At 44.2% G+C, this 19,697-nt stretch overlaps 1 protein-coding gene across 1 annotated transcript in view; it reads left to right on the top strand.

Annotated features, from left to right (window-relative positions):
- LOC124613684 (homeobox protein Nkx-6.2-like) overlaps positions 1–19,697 on the top strand; it is a 226,448-nt gene that overhangs the window by 29,835 nt on the left and 176,916 nt on the right. The window lies entirely within an intron of this gene.

Raw genomic sequence — 19,697 nt, 5'->3', positions numbered from 1 at the left:
CTACCTTGAAGGGGGAAACCAGATGGTGCTATGGTTGGCCCGCTAGATGGCGCTGCCATAGGTCAAACGGATATCAACTGCGTTTTTTTAAAATAGGAACCCCCCATTTTTTATTACATATTCGTGTAGCACGTAAAGAAATATGAATGTTTTAGTTGGACCACTTTTTTCTCTTTGTGATAGATGGAGCTGTAATAGTCACAAACATATGGCTCACAACTTTAGACGAACAGTTGGTAACAGGTAGGTTTTTTAAATTGAAATACAAACCGTAGGTACGTTTGAACATTTTATTTCGGTTGTTCCAGTGTGATACATGTACCTTTGTGAACTTATCATTTTTGAGAACGCATGTGTTCGGCTGGTCCCGGTGGAGGTTCGAGTCCTCCTTCGGGCATGGGTGTGGGTGTTTGTCCTTAGGATAATTTAGGTTAAGTAGCGTGTAGGCTTAGGGACTGATGACCTTAGCAGTTAAGTCCCGTAAGGTTTCGCACAAATTTGAACATTTTTTTGAGAACGCATGCTGTTACAGCGTGATTACCTGTAAATACCACACTAATGCAATAAATGCTCAAAATTATGTCCCTCAACCTCAATGCATTTGGCACGTGACGACATTCCTCTCAACAGCGAGTAGTACGCCTTCCGTAATGTTCGCACATGCATTGAAAATGCGCTGACGCATGTTGTCAGGAGTTGTCGGTGGATCACGATAGCAAATATCCTTCAATTTTCCCCACAGAAAGAAATTCGGGGACGTCAGATCCGGTGAACGTGTGGGCCATGGTATGGTGCTTCGACGACTAATCCACATGTCATCAAATGTGGTATTCAGTACCGCTTCAACCGCACGCGAGCTATGTGCTGGATATCCATCATGCTGGAAGTACATCGCCATTGTGTCATGCAGTGAAACATCTTGTAGCAACATCGGTAGAACATTACGTAGGAAATCAGCATACATTGCACCATTTAGATTGCCATCGATAAAGTGGGGGCCAATTATCCTTCCTCCTATAATGCCGATCCAAACATTAACCCGCCAAGGTCGCTGATTTTCCACTTGTCGCAGCCATCGTGGATTTTCCGTTGCCTAATAGTGCATATTATGCCGGTTTACGTTACCGCTGTTGGTGAATGACGCTTCGTCGCTAAATAGAACGCGTGCAAAAAATCTGTCATCGTCCCGTAATTTCTCTTGTGCCCAGTGGCAGAACTGTACACGACGTTCAAAGTCGTCGCCATGCAATTCCTGGTGCATAGAAATATGGTACGGGTACAATCTATGTGGATGTAGCATTCTCAACACCGATGTTTTTGAGATTCCCGATTCTCGCGCAACTTGTCTGCACTGGAGGAATGTTACGTGATACCACGTACTTATACGTTTCTGACTATTACAGCGCCATCTATCACAAAGTGAAGTAAGTGGTCTAACTAAAACATTCATTTTTCTTTACGTGCTACACAAATATGTAATAAGAAATGGGGGTTCCTATTTAAAAAAGCGCTGTTGATATCCGTTTGACCTATGGCAGCGCCATCTAGCGGGCCAACCATAGCGCCATCTGGTTTCCCCCCTTCAAGCTAGACGAGTTTCGTTCTTTGAAGTTTTTTCGTTTCATGCCTATTTCGTGAGATATTTGGCCCGGTCACGATCAATGGACCACCCTGTAGACAGTGGTTTTGCCCTGGCTCTATTTGCGAGTAAACAGTAAAAGACACGACTAGTAGTGGTAAATGGTACCCTCCGCCACGCACTGTGCTGTGGCTTGCGGAGTATGTTTGTAGATGCAGATGTAGACGGATTTCATGGTCGATTTGAGGAAGGATTGGGTAGAAAATGGGCGTGTCCTTTTCAAAGCAAACGTCGTGGCCTTTGCCCTGAGCGATTTAGGGAAACCACAGAAAATCTAAATCAGCGTCTATAAACAGCTGCACTACCGAATCCGAGTCCATTATCTTACTACTGCAGAACCCGCCTCAGTAATGGAAATTCGAGGGTTTACTCTTACTTACTCCCGTGCCGTAAATGAAGACTGGACACGTACTCTTGCTTGTCTAAAGAGCCAACGTAGCATTCTTCCGTACTGCGATCAGGCCCTGAAGCCAACGCGATGTCGACGGACGGCCGTGTTGTCATATGCCATGTGACGTCACGCGGATGCGGTACGGAGGGACATGTAGTCAGCGCACCGCTCTCCTAGCCGTGCCGGCCGCAGTAGCCGAGCGGTTCTAGGCGCTTCAGTCTGGAACCGCGCTGCTGCTACGGTCGCAGGTACGAATCCTGCCTCGGGTATGGATGTGTGTGATGTCCTTAGGTTGATTAGGTTTAAGTAGTTCTAACTTCTAGGGGACTGATGACCTCAGATGATAAGTCCCATAGTGCTTGGAGCCATTTGAACTTTTTTTCCCAGCCGTTGTCGGCTTCCCAGACTTTCTCATTCAAGTAGCTCCTCGACTGGCGTCACGAGGCTGAGTGCCCCCGTTCCAATCCACCCGCCAAGGATAAGCCCTCGCTGTCATCGGGAACTGAACCCGGGTCCTCTGCTTGAGATTCAGCTGTGCTGACCATCCTGCTACCTACGCAAACTATTCTTACGTACTGACTCGAGAAAAGCTAAGAATGAATGAAGTGACTGGGTGGGAACCTAGTTGTCCCCGTAACCGAGAAGGGAATTTTACAGGCGTCAACTTGTCCGGTGCCCTGACAGGAGATATCACCGATATCTTGCTGCATGTGTTTAATAATGTAGGCTAACAGGATGTTCCACGCATTTATCTAATCTTATCATTATGATATTAATGCAAACATCTACAGTGTCACGCAGATAATAATCTGTTAGCTTAAATGATAAATACCCTCTCTACAACAATCTCATCCAGTTATACGTTACAATAAGGTCTTTGTGTAAGAACTTGACATAATTTTACTTTACCTGCACATTCATGAAAATTATAATGGACTCTTAGAATCCTGGGAAGAGAGCACTTGATGGACAGATTACAAACAGTAAACAGATACCAGCAAATAACAAACATGCGCGTTATTTGAGGTTATTTATGTGAGAGATACCAGCTGCGCCGGCCGCGGTGGCCGAGCGGTTCTAGGAGCTAGAGGCTGGAACCGCGTGACCGCTACGGTCGCAGGTTCGAATCCTGCCTCGAGCATGGATGTGTGTGATGTCATTAGGTTAGTTAGGTTTCAGTAGTTCTAAGTTCTAGGGGACTGATGACCACTGCAGTTAAGTCCCATAGTGCTCAGAGCCATTTGAACCATACCAGCTGCGTTATATATTCAGCATCTGGACGAGGACATGACATGCTATGTAGATCCTACACGTCAATTATTTTTGAAAATTTTGAAAGTTATGAAGAAAAAAGTTTGTTTAGTATTCCGCTCGAAAAAGATGAAATGGACAAAATTCAATAATGTATTTAAGTAATTTATTTCTTAATTAATTCAAAGGCAACGATGATGCCTGTTGAAAACTGAAAGGATTGTTCACGCTTTATACGTGGGTCAATTGTAGAATAGTCCTGGGCCACTAAACGAGGTCACTGTATTAATAAACAACCGAAGTATTGGGAAGGAAACATGACAGTGAAGCGAGGTTTCGAGAAGATATGAATGGATAATGGTGGGAATGAAGCCGCCTATCGGAGAGACCAAGACAGTGAGAAGTCTTTCTCGTCGCCGCAATGTATATCGTACGCGAACACCGTACAGCGTTAGGAAGGAATTGGCTTTCTTTCTGGTGGTGCTCCGATCTTATTCCTATTCTGCGGACAAGATATCGGTCAAGCAATGCCGACCCATTGTTGGTTAGCAATTTTTCCTGCCCCGGTTACGCATGCATACAGAACTTGCGTGCAGAGACTGTATGAGACCAGGAAAAGTGGTGAATGAGACCTGGGAAATAACGCTTCTTTTCATTTTTGGTCATGCGTTTACGTGACATCAACAGTCGTAGAATAATCATTATTTCGTTCCTGAACGCAACGAAAGTTAGACTAAAATTCATTTGATGCGGTCGCCCACTCCGAGTTCTATTATACACATTGAGATTAGCACCGCCGTTTCCTTTATCACGAGCACGAACAGCCCAACGTCGCACATTAATGATGTCGATACAATCATACAGTCATCACCATACACAGCTTTCATTTTTATATGAATTTCAATTGGAGGCACGGTGTTTGTCACGCACCGACATAGTTACGTTACACACAGCCATGTTACGCGCTTCAATTTGGAGCTCTCTAGTGTCAGAGGGCTGCAACTTGCGTCAGTGAAGCGAGAAAGTCGACCGATTAATATGCATGATAAGTCAGATCTCAGACGATATTGGGAACGGAATAAAAAGTCCGGAGGCATTACTTTCCAGCACGCTCTAGTGTACAGTACGATTCTGATGTTACGGCGTGGACAATTACTGTAGAGCTACGCCGCTAATCTGTAAAATACTTGGAAATGCGTGCTACGGGCCTGCTTACCATTATACCATACAATAAGGTTACTTACCGTCATATTCACAGATGGTGTGGGGGTAGAAGATTATCGTTAAATTCATGTGCGAGACTTTGTTGGCTGTGGCGTTAGAAGCAATATTCCTCACTTCGTTATCCCGCACGGTAAATTTTATGTCTGGGTCTCACCTCGACCACCACGACACCACAGAGTCAAATGCAGTTGTTAAAAAAAAAAAAAAAAATGGTTTAAATGGCTCTGAGCACTATGAGACTTAACTTCTAAGGTCATCAGTCCCCTAGAACTTAGAACTACTTAAACATAACTAACCTTAGGACATCACACACATCCATGCCCAAGGCAGGATTCGAACCTGCCACCGCAGCGGTCACGCGGTTCCAGACTGTCGCGCCTAGAACCGCTCGGCCACCCCGGCCGGTCAAATGCAGTTGTTCCCAGAATCCTTATTTCTCTTTCAAGAACGCAAAATCTTAACTCCTACGGTGCAATGTAAATAATGGGTCATAAATCGGACTATTCCTTCTAGCGGTAACTGATTTTCTACCACGTGAAAAAATCTTCTGTAATTTTAAATTCCAAGCTGCGCTGTGTTCTAATCCACATCTAAGTTGGGCCGTGAATCAAACTGGCTGGATGATTTGATTTTGCAGGTCGGACGAACCCAAGGGCACACCACCTCGGATATAGTGTGCTGAGTAAAGATTTCTGAATCCAGACCAACGTTTCAGGTGTTGCCTTCTTTGCCTATGATTTCATCTCATACAGTAGTGTTAATTTTGCTCTCAGGCCCATGAGCGAGGATTTATTTTTAGCCAGATTATGTATCGATGGTACATTAAAATGTAATTCTCATTGTTTTTTCTGTTCGCTTCAATAGTGCAACACGCCTAACACATTTATGTAATGAACGTACAATAAACACTTTGCGAACCACTGTGAAACTGATAAGAGGCGGTACGTAGCATTAGGGCTTCGTACCGTTCCAACGTTTATGGAGCAAAAAAGAAAAGATTGCTTAAATGCGTCTGCGCTCACTGCAGTTAGTTTAGTTTTGTCTCAGTAGTCCCTAAAGGAGAGATTCGTAAGGGCACGAGTTTTATTTCAAGATTCTTCATTTAAAATTGGTTCCTGAAACTATCTACAAGATAATGGGCTTCGGTCGCCGCCCAGTTTAGATTTTTCAGCATTTCAGTAGCATTCTCCCATGGTTCAATGAAACTGGTGACCGTTAGTGTTCCTCTACTTTAAATACGTTCAATACCCCCAGTTAGCCCTGTTTAGTATGGCTCCAGCACACTTGAGCAATATTACAAGATGGGATGCACAAATGTTTTGTAGCCAGTTTCCTTTGTACGCTGCTTTTTCTCAGTGCTCTGCCAATGGACCGAAGTCTACCATCTGCTCTATCTACGATTAAGCCGATGTGATAGTGCCATTTTATATCCCTACAAAATATTACATTCAGACATTTGTAAGAGTTTGCTGGTATCATTTGTGTCTCGTTGAGTTTGCAGCCATACGATACTATTTTTCAATGTTTTTTAGAGACCACAGCCTTACTTTTCTGTACATTTAAAGCAAACTGTCAGTCCTGAAACCGTTTTTAAATCTTATCAAAATATGAGTGTACATTTGAGCAGTCTATTTCAGATAGTTTCCGTTGCATATAGTTGGATCAACTGCAAAAGTCTGAAGTTACTACCAACATTCTCTGCCACGTCATTTATGACTTTACCGAACAGCAAGGACGCCTATACACTTCCTTATGGCACGTTTGACTCTCCATCGGGGATGACATACTGCGTCCACTCCACTAACAAACCTTAAGTTTTAGTGTTATACGGGTTATGTATGGAAAACAACAAATGCTAGATTGTTTCTGGAATGTTCCTCTCGTCAATAACAGCACAAATAACGGCTGCTTGTAAAGATGTTGTGATTAGAACGAATATTTAGTTGCTTGTAAACTGTCAAGATATTTTTGATACAGTGCAAAATGTTATTTTAAATACTTTACTACCAACTCTCCATAAACACGTACAGTCGTCATATTTAATAATTACGTCTTTAATTATGATTTTAGTCTCTTTTATCGGACATTATTTCCCAATAGCACATTACTTAAAAGTGGAAATAATGTAAAGCCACACGGAGTGGCCGCGCGGTTTGAGGCGCCGTGTCACGGACTGCGCGGCCGCTCCCGCTGGAGGTTTGAGTCCTTCCTCGGGCATGGGTGTGAGTGTCTTGTTCTTAGCATAAGTTAGATTAAGTCAGTTTGAGTAGTGGTTCAAATGGTTCTGAGCACTATGCGACTTAACTTCTGAGGTCATCAGTCGCCTAGAACTTAGAACTAATTAAACATAACTAACCTAAGGACATCACACACATCCATGCCCGAGGCAGGATTCAAACCTGCGACCGTAGCGGTCGCTCGGCTCCAGACTGTAGCGCCTAGAACCGCACGGCCACTCCGGCCGGCAGTTTGAGTAGTGTGTAAGTCTAGGGAACGATGACCTCGCAGTTTGGTCCCTTAGGTATTCACACATACACACAAATAATGTAGTGAAGTAAACACGCTTTCAACCACAGTTCATGTATTGCACAAATAATTCTCAATCATGAAAAAGACATGTCTTATTCCAACGATGTAGAGGGTGAAAATACACCTATTACAGAAAAAATGAAAATCATAGACTTCAATTATTTACATACATACTGCCTAATTTTGATTCCAAGGCGTACGTGCGAGGCGCTAGCTCGCGGGAGAGATACTCGTACATGAGCCAAATCCGAAACAAATCCGCGCGGTGGACTGGTGATCGTGAGTTGTACGCCGGCTAGGATGTTTGTATTTTTGGCGGTTTACACAATTCACAGATAGGTGACGCCCACAGCTTCTCTGACTTACGTAACTGACCATTGCAGCAATAGGAATGGCACCCGTCCGCAAAATTAATAAAACAAATTTCCTAAAACTTGAGTACAACTTCGACCCCACATACACTGAGGTGACAAAAGTCATGGTATTTCTCCCAATATTGTGTCGGACCTCCTTTTGCTCGACATACTGCAGTAACTGGACGTGGCATGGAGTCAACAAGTCGTTGGAAGTCCCCTGCAGAACTGTTGAGCCACATCCGCTCTATAGCCGTCCATAAATTGCGGAAGTTCAAATGGCTCTGAGCAATATGGGACTCAACATATGAGGTCATCAGTCCCCTAGAACTTAGAACTATTTAAACCTAACTAACCTAAGGACATCACACACATACATGCCCGAGGCAGGATTCGAACCTGCGACCGTAGCGGTCGCGCGGTTCCAGACTGAAGCGCCAAGAACCGCTCGGCCACACGGCAATTGCGAAAGTATTGCCGGTGCAGTATTTTGTGCACGAACTGGCCTCTCGATTATTTCCCACAAATGTTTGATAGGATTCATGTCGGACGTTCTGTGTGGCCAAATCATTCCCCTGAACTGTCCAGAATGTTCTTCAAACCAACCGTGAACTACTGTGTGGCCCAGTGGCATGACATCGTTGTTGGGAAACGTGAGGTCCACGAATGGCTGCAAATGGTCTCCAAGTAGCCGAACATAACAGTTTCTAGTCAGTGATCGGTTCAGTTGGACCAGATCACCCAGTCCATTCCATACAACATAGCTCACACCATTATGGAGCCACCATCAACTTGCACAGTGTGTTGTTGATAACTTGGGTCCATTGCTTCGTGCGGTCTGCGTGACATACGTGAACCATACCAGCTCCTCTTATCAACTGAAATCGGAACCACACCACGGTTTTCCAGTAGTCTAGGGTCCAACCGATATGGTCACGAGCGCAGGAGAGGCGCTGCGAGTGATGTCGTGCTGTTAGCAAAGGCAATCGCACCAGTAGTCTGCTGCCAAAGCCCATTAACGGCCAATTTGGCAAATTGTCCTAACGGATACGTTCGTCGTACCTCCCACATTGATTCCTGCAGTTATTTCACGCAGTGTTGCTTGTCTGTTAGCACTGACAACTCTACGAAAATGCCACTACCCTCAGCCGTTATGCACGTGGTGCTACCGCCATCTGTATATTGCTATCCCATGACTTCTGTCTCCTTATTATAAGTGGGAAAAGAAGGAGAACGTTACACCGACCGATTCAATAAAAGGAAATTTTTCTGCAATGCATTGTTTTAGGTTCTTTTATTTTAGGTACAGAGAAACTCAGCAGGCTTCGGATGTTCTCCACGTTGAAAATAACAGATAAGGGTGAGGCGTGACTGACAGATCAGCGAATGAAACACAGAGTGAGTTCGGGGGTCAAGTCGGTGGAAGGGATGGCTGTTATCGCTGAAGCAACTGGTTTTCGATCGTATCGGTAGTATTCCACGCCCTTTTCACCTGACTGTTAAAACAGCCTAAATAAATGTTTTCTGAAATAACCGATTTTTATTCCTGTTATTCACTGTAACAAACGTAGAAACCTATCTCTCTCAGTTCCAAGATATATAAAATCAAAATATAAAACTAAGCAGACGAGTGAAACAAACCTTACTGTTTCCACTGTTCGCTGCTTTAGTCGAAAAGTCATAAGAAAAATGGCTCTGAGCACTATGGGACTTAACTTCTGAGGTCATCAGTTCCCTAGAACTTAGAACTACTTAAACCTAACTAACCTAAGGACATCACACACATCGATGCCCGAGGCAGGATTCGAACCTGCGACCGTAGCGGTCTCGCGGTTCCAGACTGTAGCGCCTAAAGCCGCTTTGCCACTGCGGCCGGCTAAGTGATAAGTGCTTGAATACTACAAAAAGTTTCCTATGTCCAATTGAATCTAATTTTTCGAAACACTGCCATAAAAACCATGTTGTAATCGGGGATCTTAATACCATTTGGGCATTACGAGCAGTCAGTGCTAAAGAGTGAAAACTGAGGTTGAAGAACTGTTTTTCATATTAATTTGTGCGTTTTCAAGGGCTACAAGCAGGCAAAGGCGTATTATGTAGATACGGGCAACAGATCAGTAACTTTCAGTTTTTATTGTAACTATGAATGAACTGTTGTTAAGTATTCAATTTACTACTGTTACTATAATTTCCTTCCTCTTTTATTATTTCACAGAAATGGCGGTCAAATCTGTAAACTTTTATAACAAATGAAATATTGTACTTCATTGCAACGTTACTTGATAAAAATGATTCCAGACAATGTCTGATGTCATTCTGCAATATGGCAGATGCCCGGCGACGATAGCAAGAAACTACCGCATAGAACAGGTGGGAGCAATCTCACACAGCGCGCGTAAGCGCGTACCTTAAGCCACAACGCACGGCAACAGGTACATTATTGTCTCAGCAATGCTGTACCAGTAGTTATGCCATATGTTTGTTGCTCTTTTTTATCGGCGTTGTTAGCACAATAGCACTGATCGCTTTTAAAACTAAAATTTAAAACAGTCTTGATGGCAATCTTGTCAAAATATTTTTTTTTATTGGAGTGAGTGATCGGTTTCGACTCTATGAAAGAGTCATCTTCAGACGCCAGAGCGGTGGATGGACACTGCTAGATGAGATCCGTCGACCCTTGACGCTCGTGTGAGCAGTTAGACGAGGGTAGAGGGTCGACGGAACTCATCCAGCAGTGTCCATCCACCGCTCTGGCGTCTGAAAATGACTCATACAGTCCAAACCAGTCACTCACTCCAATAAAAAAAAATATTTTAACAAGATTGCTATCGTTGTAAATATAGTTTTAACTATTTTTAAGATCGAAGGCTATGTTTTCAAGCCGGCCGGAGTGGCCGAGCGATTCTAGGCGCTTCAATCTGGAACCGCGCGACCGCTACGGTCGCAGGTTCGAATCCTGCCTCGGGCATGGATGTGTGTGCTGTCCTTAGGTTAGTTAGGTTTAACTAGTTCTAAGTTCTAGGGGACTGATGACTTCAGCAGTTAAGTCCCGTAGTGCTCAGAGCCATTTGAGCCATATGTTTTCAAAAATTTCAAAAATCTTACTTACCGTTTTACCTGTTTACTAAATACGGAATATTTCACGAATAATAGTTATTCCTTTTTTTAAAAAAAAAGTTTATTTAAAAACAAAAAGTTAAATGGTTGAAATGGCTCTGAGCACTATGGGACTCAACTTCTGAGGTCATCCGTCCCCTAGAACTTAGAACTACTTGAACCTAACTAACCTAAGGACATCACACACATCCATCCCCGAGGCAGGATTCGAACCTGCGACCGTAGCCGTCTAGCGGTTCCAGACTGTAGCGCCTAGAACCGCACGGCCACTCCGGCCGGCCACAAAAAGTTAACACTGCAGTTACGGCTAATTGATATTTCGGTTTTTTGCTCGGTTATTAGTGAAAACTAAAAACACGTGTTATAACCGAGACCAAATACCGAAAAATACCGGCTATTCATAACTAAAATACCGGTATCGGTTTGAACCGGTCGGTTTTTGCAACCCTCAGTCTGCGGCGGCAGGTCAGTGCGTGGGCGCGGCCTTTTCCCTGCAGCCGCAGGCGGAGATAATTTTTTAAGAGCGACGTCAAGGAGCGGCCCGCCGCCGCGGATGAGGACATCAGGCCTCGCAGAGCGGCGCGTCGCACCGCAATAATGTATCGGCCAGCGCGGCGCGGACCCGCCCGGCACAACTTGTCCGTGCGGACAGCGCCAGCTGCGGTCAGCCAAGCCGCGCCGTTTTATTTGATCCCACCCCCCACTCCGCACCACCCCACCACTCTACGCCAACACCCCCCTCCACCCGGGGCTGGACTACCACCCCCTCCCCACAGTCCGGCCGGGACCTCTCCCCTGCAAGTACAAATTATACGGATTGTTTTCTGGCAGCGCCGACAATTTTATTCCTCTCTACTGAATTATACGGCCGCCGCAGAGCTTGTGGCCGGATTCTTCCTCTTTATACGGCCGTGTCTTCCTGTCTCCTCTCTCCCTCTCTCTCTCTCTGTCTCTCCTCTACCCGGCTTTCCGCGGCTCGCGCCTTTCTTTTTGCTGTCACAGCTCGGTGTTAAACTCGGCTTTCATTAGGGGCTTATTTCACCGCGGAAGAAGTGCTTCCCCAGCAGCAGAGGACGCCGTCCTCACGTATTTTCGGCGCTGCGAGGCCGCACTCCCGTGGAAACAGCACGAGATAAAACAAGGAGTCTATGTATGTGGGTGCGTGTGCATGTGTTTCTATATCTTACGTGCTGAATGGACATATTTCGGCTAGTTTTCCAATGGCGTCGTTTTCGTCAGATTATTCATTATCGTACATTTACATCTGCGTGTATATTTCCCAAGCCACCTTATCGTAATACATTCCCTCGAGTTAAAAACGCTTCCGTCCACGAATCAGCACAGTTTTAGAAACCATCTTTCGTGCAAAACTCAGCTTGCTCTTTTCTCACATGACATCCTTCGAACTATGGATGTAGGGCAACAGGCTGATTTCCGGAAAGCATTTGGCATGGCCGGCCGGAGTGGCCGAGCGGCTCTAGGCGCTACAGTCTGGAACCGCGCGACCGCTGCGGTCGCAGGTTCGAATCCTGCCTCGGGCATGGATGTGTGTGATGTCCTTAGGTTGGTTAAGTTTAAGTTGTTCTAAGTTCTAGGGGACTGATGTTAAGTCCCATAGTGAGCAGAGCCATTTGAACCATTGTTTTGCATTTGGCATCGTTCCCCACTGCAGAATGTTAACGAAGGTATGAGCATACGGAAAGGGTCCCTAGATCCGTGAGTAGCTCGAAGGCTTCTTAAGTAAGAAAACTCAATACGTTGTCCTCGACGGGGAGTGTTCACCAGAGACAAGGGCATCGTCAGGAGTGCCCCCTGGAAGTGTGATAGGACCGCTGTTATTTCTGTTATTTTCTATGATGAAGATGATGATGATGATGTTTGGTTTGTGGGGCGCCCAACTGCGCGGTTATCAGCGCCCGTACAAATTCCCAACCTTTACTCAGCCCAATCCCGCCACTTTCATGAATAATGATGAAATGATGAGGACAACACAAACACCCAGTCATCTCGAGGCAGGTGAAAATCCCTGACGCCGCCGGGAATCGAACCCGGCACCCCGTGCTCGGGAAGCGAGAACGCGACCGCGAGACCACGAGCTGCGGACAGTTATTTTCTAATATGTCAAACAGAGTGAGCAGCAATCTGCGTTGGTTCACAGGAAAGTGTCGTCGTTGAGTGAGCATAGGAGGATACAAGATAACTTACGAGGAGAACACACCCGGTTTCCCAAAAACTTCGCTCAATGGAAGAGAAGTAAAAATAAGCGAACACTTGTGTCGGCTTATCCGTAGATAGCTGACTGTTTCTTAGAAAGCGACGGCCAAAGTTTTCGATGCTCTATAGAGGTCTTTAGCGCGCGATAATCTCAACTGAAATGGTGTCTCAGTGTCTAGCGTCTTGGCCTCTAACTTTTGTGCACTGTGTTCAATGCCCGATTATTATTTTTATTCATTTCATTTAATTTAATTTTTTCCCCACTCATCTACCCATTTCCGTTGAAGATTACTAAAAAGTTTCTTATCAGAGTTAATGGATACACAGGTGTTATATTAAGTCTAAAATTACAACTGGATTTCACAATAACATAATATACGCGTGTATGGCATATTCAAGGGCTACAATCCTTTTATATTCTCGTATTTCATTCTTATATCAATTCTTATATTGATTAATATGTCCTTCGTCAAAATTTGGTGCATTCCCTCGGATAATACATTTCCTAGAAAGATTCGGAACATAAAAATTCTGAACCCATGTGCATCGCAAGAAGGCAGGTTTGCGACAGTGGCATTTCTTCCTATGACTCTCACTAAGGAAAGAAACCTCGTTAAGAGTGCTGAAGATATCAGGCGTTGGCAATAGTTTCGCAGCAAACCACCCATAACGGACCACATTACCGAAAACTAACGCCTGCAGTGGATTATGAATCAAGAGTTTCGCCGAAAACAATTCCAAATAATTTTATCATTCCCAGAATGAGGTTTGCACTCTGCGGCGGAGTGTGCGCTGATATGAAACTTCCTGGCCGATTAAAACTGTGTGCTGGACCGACTCGAACTCTGGACCATTGCCTTTCTCGGGCAAGCGCTCTACCATCTTTTTTTCCGCTTTGTTCGTAATTGTTCATTGTATTTGGTCGTAGCGGACGTCAGATGACATCCACTGAAGTTCGTCGTTGATCCCTTCACTCAGATTTTTTATTACAGGGGCCAGCGAGCTCCCTGACCGAAAACGCTGGGATACCGTGCCGGCTACCATCAGAAGTATCCAAGCACGACTCACGATCCGTACTCACAGATTTACTTCCGCCAGTACCTCGTCTCCTTCCTTCCAAACTATACAGAAGCTCTCCTGTGAAACTTGCAGAACTAGCATTTCTGGAAGAAAGGCAATTCGAGTCTCGGTCTGGCACACAGTTTTAATCTGCCAAGAAGTTTCAATTTTCTCATTCATTCATTTTTATTATTTTATTAACCAGACGTATAATTAGTAGACTAATAAGGACAGTGTTATTTCAATATACACTGGGAAACATTCGTGTAGTAATCGTTTACGAACATGGGTAGATAAATAAAACATGGAGCGCTAAACTGTGAAGCTGCGATGCTAGTCTCTGTACCACCGCTACGGTCGACATATTTAATCGCTAAAGAGCACATAAAATACCTGGAAAAGCTTTGACAGTCGTTTTCTCAAAAACGGTCGAGTATCTGCGGATAAGGCGAGACACGTGTTCGCTTATTTTGACCACTCCTCCACTGAGCGAGGTTTCTGGGAAACTGGGATATAGCATTTGTCGCGTTCTCCTCGTTAAACAATATTTCTAGTTGATATGATCAATGGCACCTACATCTAAATTTAGAAAAATGTAAGTTAATGCAGATGAATTGCAAAAACATACCCTTAATGCTCAATTGCAGCATTAGTAGTGTGCTACTTGAGACAGTAGCCAGACATAACGCTGCAAAGCGATATGAAATGGAAAGAGTATTTATGGATTGTAGTAGAGAAGGCGAATGGTCTACTCCGATATATTGGGAGAATTTTAGGAGACAGTGTGTAGAGCACTACTTCGACACACTCTTGAGTATTGTTCGAGTATTCAGGATTGCCATCAGGTCAGATTAAAGGAAGATACCGAAGCAAATTAGAAGTGTGGTGCTACATTTTTTACCGATAGAATCGACCATCATGTATTACAGAGATGCTTCATAAAATCGAATGGGGATGCCTGGAGGGTAGACTACGTTCTTTTTGCCGAACACTATTGAGAAAATTTACGGAACCGGGATTTGATGCTGACTGCAGAATGATTCCACTGCCGCCAACTGCAGAACGATTCCAGTGCCGCCCACATTCATTTCTCGTAAGGACGGCGAAGAAAAGATAAGAGAAGTTACAGCTATATGGAGGCATATAGATGATCATTTTCCCTCGCTCTATTTGCGAGTGGAGCTGCAAAGGAGATGACCGGTAGGGGTACAGTCTACCCTCCGCCACATGCCGTACGGCCGATTGTGGAGTATGTATGCAGATGTTGATGTAGATGGTGAACTTCGTGTAACACTGTAACTACTCCCGTTTCCTGCTCCAGTCCGGAACGGTGAGCGGGAAGAAAAAGTCTTCGTAAACCTCAGTGCCCTGAAATCGAATCTGTATCAATACCCCCACTGCTTCTCACTACATACGCTATCTGATCAAAAGTATCGCGACGCCTCTATGTAATGCGGTATTGACCACTATATGACACGAGAGGCCGACCCGCCAATGTAGATGGAGCCATTGGATGTCACCTGGGTAACAAATCCGTCAGAGACATGTCAGCCTTTCTAAAGCCGCTCAAGTTGACTGTTGATGATGTGATTGTGAAGAGGAAAAGCGAAAGACCAACCGCAGCTAAACCAAGCTAGACAGTCCTCACGTACTGACGGACTGGGACCGTCGAACACTGCGGAGGGTTGTAAAACATCGCACGAAATCAGCTGATGGAACCACTCGTGAGTCCCAAAGTGCTGTCTGCACACCAGTTAGCACAGTGTGCGTAGAGAGTTAAAAGGAATGGTGTAGAATGATCGAGCAGCCTCTCGTAAGCCACACATTTCCAGTCAGAGCTAAGCGGCGCTTGAGAAGGGATAAAGGGCGATGCTGCTGGGCCGAAACGAGTAAGATGCAGTGGTGACTCACGCTATAGCCTGTGGAAGTCTGTCGGCAGGGTCTGAGTTTGATGAATGCCTGGGGACGCTACTGGCCACCATGTGTAATGTCAACAGTGAAGTATAGGGAAGATGTTCGTACTCTATAGGGGTACAGTTCGTGGTTAGGGTGCGTAAGAAAACGCTAAATACGGAAGGATTTGAACACAATTTACAGCTTTATTTAACTGCGTACAGTAGTGGAACAGTTCGGACACGATGACTGTTACTATAAAGCATGACAGTGCACCCTATTATAAAGCAGCACCTGAGAGGCATTTGTTAGTGGTCAATAACATTCCGGAAATGTACTGCTGTGCCCCGAGTTCCGACCAGAACCCAACGGGACACCTTTGACATGAGTCATAAGGTCGACTTCGCTCCAGACGCCAGCATCCGAGATCACTACCTTCTCTGGTTTCAGCTCTTGAGGAAAAATCGGCTGCCACTCCTCTCCAGCCATTCAAAATCCTCGTTGAATGTGTCCCCAGCGGAATTCCAGTCTCCATAAATGAGAGGGGTGGACACGCGTCGTATTAATGCCCACTGATAGGTGTCCGGTTACTTTTGATCACAAAGTGTACATGTAGCGGGAAGCACTCTTCGTGGAACGTACGTCCTCGTTATTTTAATAATAAATCACACGGTCATGCACAACGAGTTCTTGTACTGTCTGCCGCTGAAGTTGCAAGAACATCATCGTGACGCTGTCACGCTTACTAAAGAGAACTGTGACGAAACTCGCCGCTCTTCTTTGGATATTTTCTAATTCTTCCCTCAGTCCCACTAGGACAGATCTCAGACTGATGACCAATATTCAAGTGTCAATCGAACAAGGTTTTTATAAGCTGCGTCCTTCATTGGCGGACTGCACTTTCTGAGGCTACTTGCAATGAATCAGTCTGGCATCTACCTTACCTGCAATTAGTTTTATGTGGTCATTCCACTTTAAATTTCTCCATACACAGATATTTAATGGTTGTGATTGCTTACAGTGATTTTTCGGCAGTAGTGTAACCACACTATAACAGATCATTCCACTCACCTCATTAAAAAATATGACCTAAAATAGTGGCTACTTTCTTCCATCTTTCCGGGGACTATTCGAGGGCATGTTTTACATCTGAATGTTCACCTTGCCTCCAAAGTATATAAAATGTATTCCCAAATCCTATTCTTTTATAGTTTCTCTGTTCTGCTTGATTGGCATTTGACAACACTTCATGGACGACATTTATTTTATTTAATTGAGTCCATATTTCTTTCGTAAGTTTCTTCTCAGATTTCGGGAGACGTCTTCAGAAGTATTGGAGGTAGGTGGCTAGGTACTCTGATATTTACTGCTTTGAAAAGAGTGTACTTTTGATACTTTACATTCCCAGTTGCGCTAGACAGCCGAACAATCAGTTTCATCGGTGATGTGTTCCAAGTATTCTTAAAGCAGTAATGATTGGACTAAATCCTCTAAAGCAACAGGAGACGAAACTTTTGCCATGAAAATATGCCTTGGACCACTGCCTAATCCCAGAGAACGATATCACCAAGGAAATGATCATCGGCCGTAGAGGTCTGGCTATTCAAAAGGCAGACATTTTTAAGTTCAGCCTAAATATCACTTGGTTTCCTTAACAGGCACCTGTTCAGTACTTTGGATATCAGTTCATTCGTTTATTTAATTACACTATGGATAGCGTCAGCTTATCGTATGTAAGAGCCTGAAGATCTTAAATCTTACAGTGTTTACACATGTGTTTATGAAATATTATGGACGAAATTTAAGTTTCTAATGCAGTCGACAATCCTCTATTCGTATGAGAAACGCCTCTGTAAGTCCAGTAAATACTCGATGTAGACAGGTCTTGATAGTTTGGCGGTCAGGATTAGATGCTATCTATACTGTAAATCTGCGCATACCCCACATTTTGTCCATATTCTGCTGATGGCACGGCAAAAATCTTGCGTCGCCTCCCAATTCTTCAAACGCTGGTTGAGATACTCGGTTTCTTGAGTTGTTCACTTATAACACTAATTGCATCCATAGTTTATGCACCCTGCCACTAGTATCTTCACTTTCTTTTGCCGTCCATAGAGAAAGATGCCAGAAACGAAAAACAAAACGTGTTTGTGTTGATGGTGCAGCTGTCGTAAGTAACTTGATCTTCTGCGTTCTTGGCCAGCTTTCCTTCTTTTTTGTTTTTTTGTTTAAGTTTGCTGATATGAGTGTACTCTCGTTTCGGGCCGCGCGGGATTAGCGGAGCGGTCTTGGGCGCTGCAGTCATGGACTGTGCGGCTGGTCCCTGCGGAGGTTCGAGTCCTCCCTCGGGCATGGGTGTGTGTGTTTGTCCTTAGGATAATTTAGATTAAGTAGTGTGTAAGCTTAGGGACTGATGACCTTAGCAGTTAAGTCCCATAAGATTTCACACACATCTGAACATCTCGTTGCGGGAGTGGCTAAGGTAGCAAGTTTGAGTGTTTCTGAGCGTTCCTATGATAATGCGCATGCTCTGCTTCAGTCTGATGTGAATGCTGTTAAGACAAACTGCCAAAAAGATTCTAAAGCACACTTCCATTGATTATTTCTCATTACTCTCAATTTTACAGGAGTGCTAATTTAAGAGTACTGTTGAATATTTGGAGCTCAGTTCCCGGGCAAAACTGAACAGATCTCGTCTACGTCGTAACATGTTACCACGATAGCAAACATTGCTGTGACTCTACCATCTCGTTTGAGTGTCTGCCGAGGTAAAAAGGTGTATTCACCAGCACTATATTTATTTTCCTCTTTCAGTTCTTTTGCATATTATCTGACTTACAGACCGTTGGTTCGTTTAGTATTATTTATTATTCTTACAGTTTTACCCTCAAGTTTACAGTGACATATAGCTCCATCAGCACTAACCAAATGTTGTTCCTAGCAGAACGTTCTTCCTCACTATTAATCGTGATTTTATGACAGCGTAAGTACACATGTGATATGTAATGTCTACATATCTCTTTTCCTTACGTTTATACTGGTTTTTGTAGTAACTGATAGGACACTGTTCTGCCCACATAACAACACAATATCTTCCCTGATAACTGTCAGCAAATACTCACTAATACCAAAACAATGCCATATCTGTTCAGCGTAGTGTTTTGGCGAATCTTCAGAGGGTCCGGCTATAAGTGAAGCGCTCGCCACCACGGGCTTTCGTAGTAAATCAGCCCGACAGTTGTTCATTACGAGGAGAAGTATTTCCATGTGTGGCTTCATGTCACATGTTATCATCAGACAGCACTGTTGTTTGCGGGTTAATAACCGTCAATATTTCCACCCGCTTTATTAAAGCGTTGCTCGATATTGCTATGCGCGTGTTCACTACGGCGGTTCTGTAGATTCAGCGGACGATTGTAAATAAAATAACTGGTCCACTGATAACAGAGATGCCGCCAAAAAAAGCCATTTGGAAAACAGAGAGTCACTGGTTTAGAATAAGAGTGCACAGATCACGGAAATTCTCACCATCGTTGTTCGTTTACGAGGGCATAGCTTCGAATGCCATTTAATTATTGGACTTAATGCTGCAGGTTTCTTAACTTCCCTTTAGAAAGTGACTGCGAAGGAATCGAACGAATCAAATTTTCTGTTTGGCAAGAAAATGGAACTGACATCCATGAAATTTACTTCTTATCACCTTTGTAGATCCTGTGGAGTGATACAAACCATGTGTAAACGGGGAAGCGGAATTGCTTTGTTTATTCTGCTTTGTGAAATCGAGAAAGGTCGCAATATGATACAGGGTGGTCGGCCATTACAGGTGTGTGAAACAGGTGTGTGATCTTTGTAAATCTTGTGGAATGATGCAAATCAAGTGTCAGCGGGGAAGCGAAATTGCTTTGTACAACTCAGAGCACGAACTGCGAGAGAGCTCTGAGCAATGCTGATCGAAAGCAGATATGAAAACGAATTTCTCAGCAATATTCGGATAATTTCAAATAGGAGTGCTGCTGATTTTGTTTGT

This window comes from Schistocerca americana, chromosome 4 (assembly GCF_021461395.2).
Source record: "Schistocerca americana isolate TAMUIC-IGC-003095 chromosome 4, iqSchAmer2.1, whole genome shotgun sequence".
Classification (NCBI taxonomy): domain Eukaryota; kingdom Metazoa; phylum Arthropoda; class Insecta; order Orthoptera; family Acrididae; genus Schistocerca; species Schistocerca americana.
This window is presented reverse-complemented; position numbering and strand designations above follow the sequence as displayed.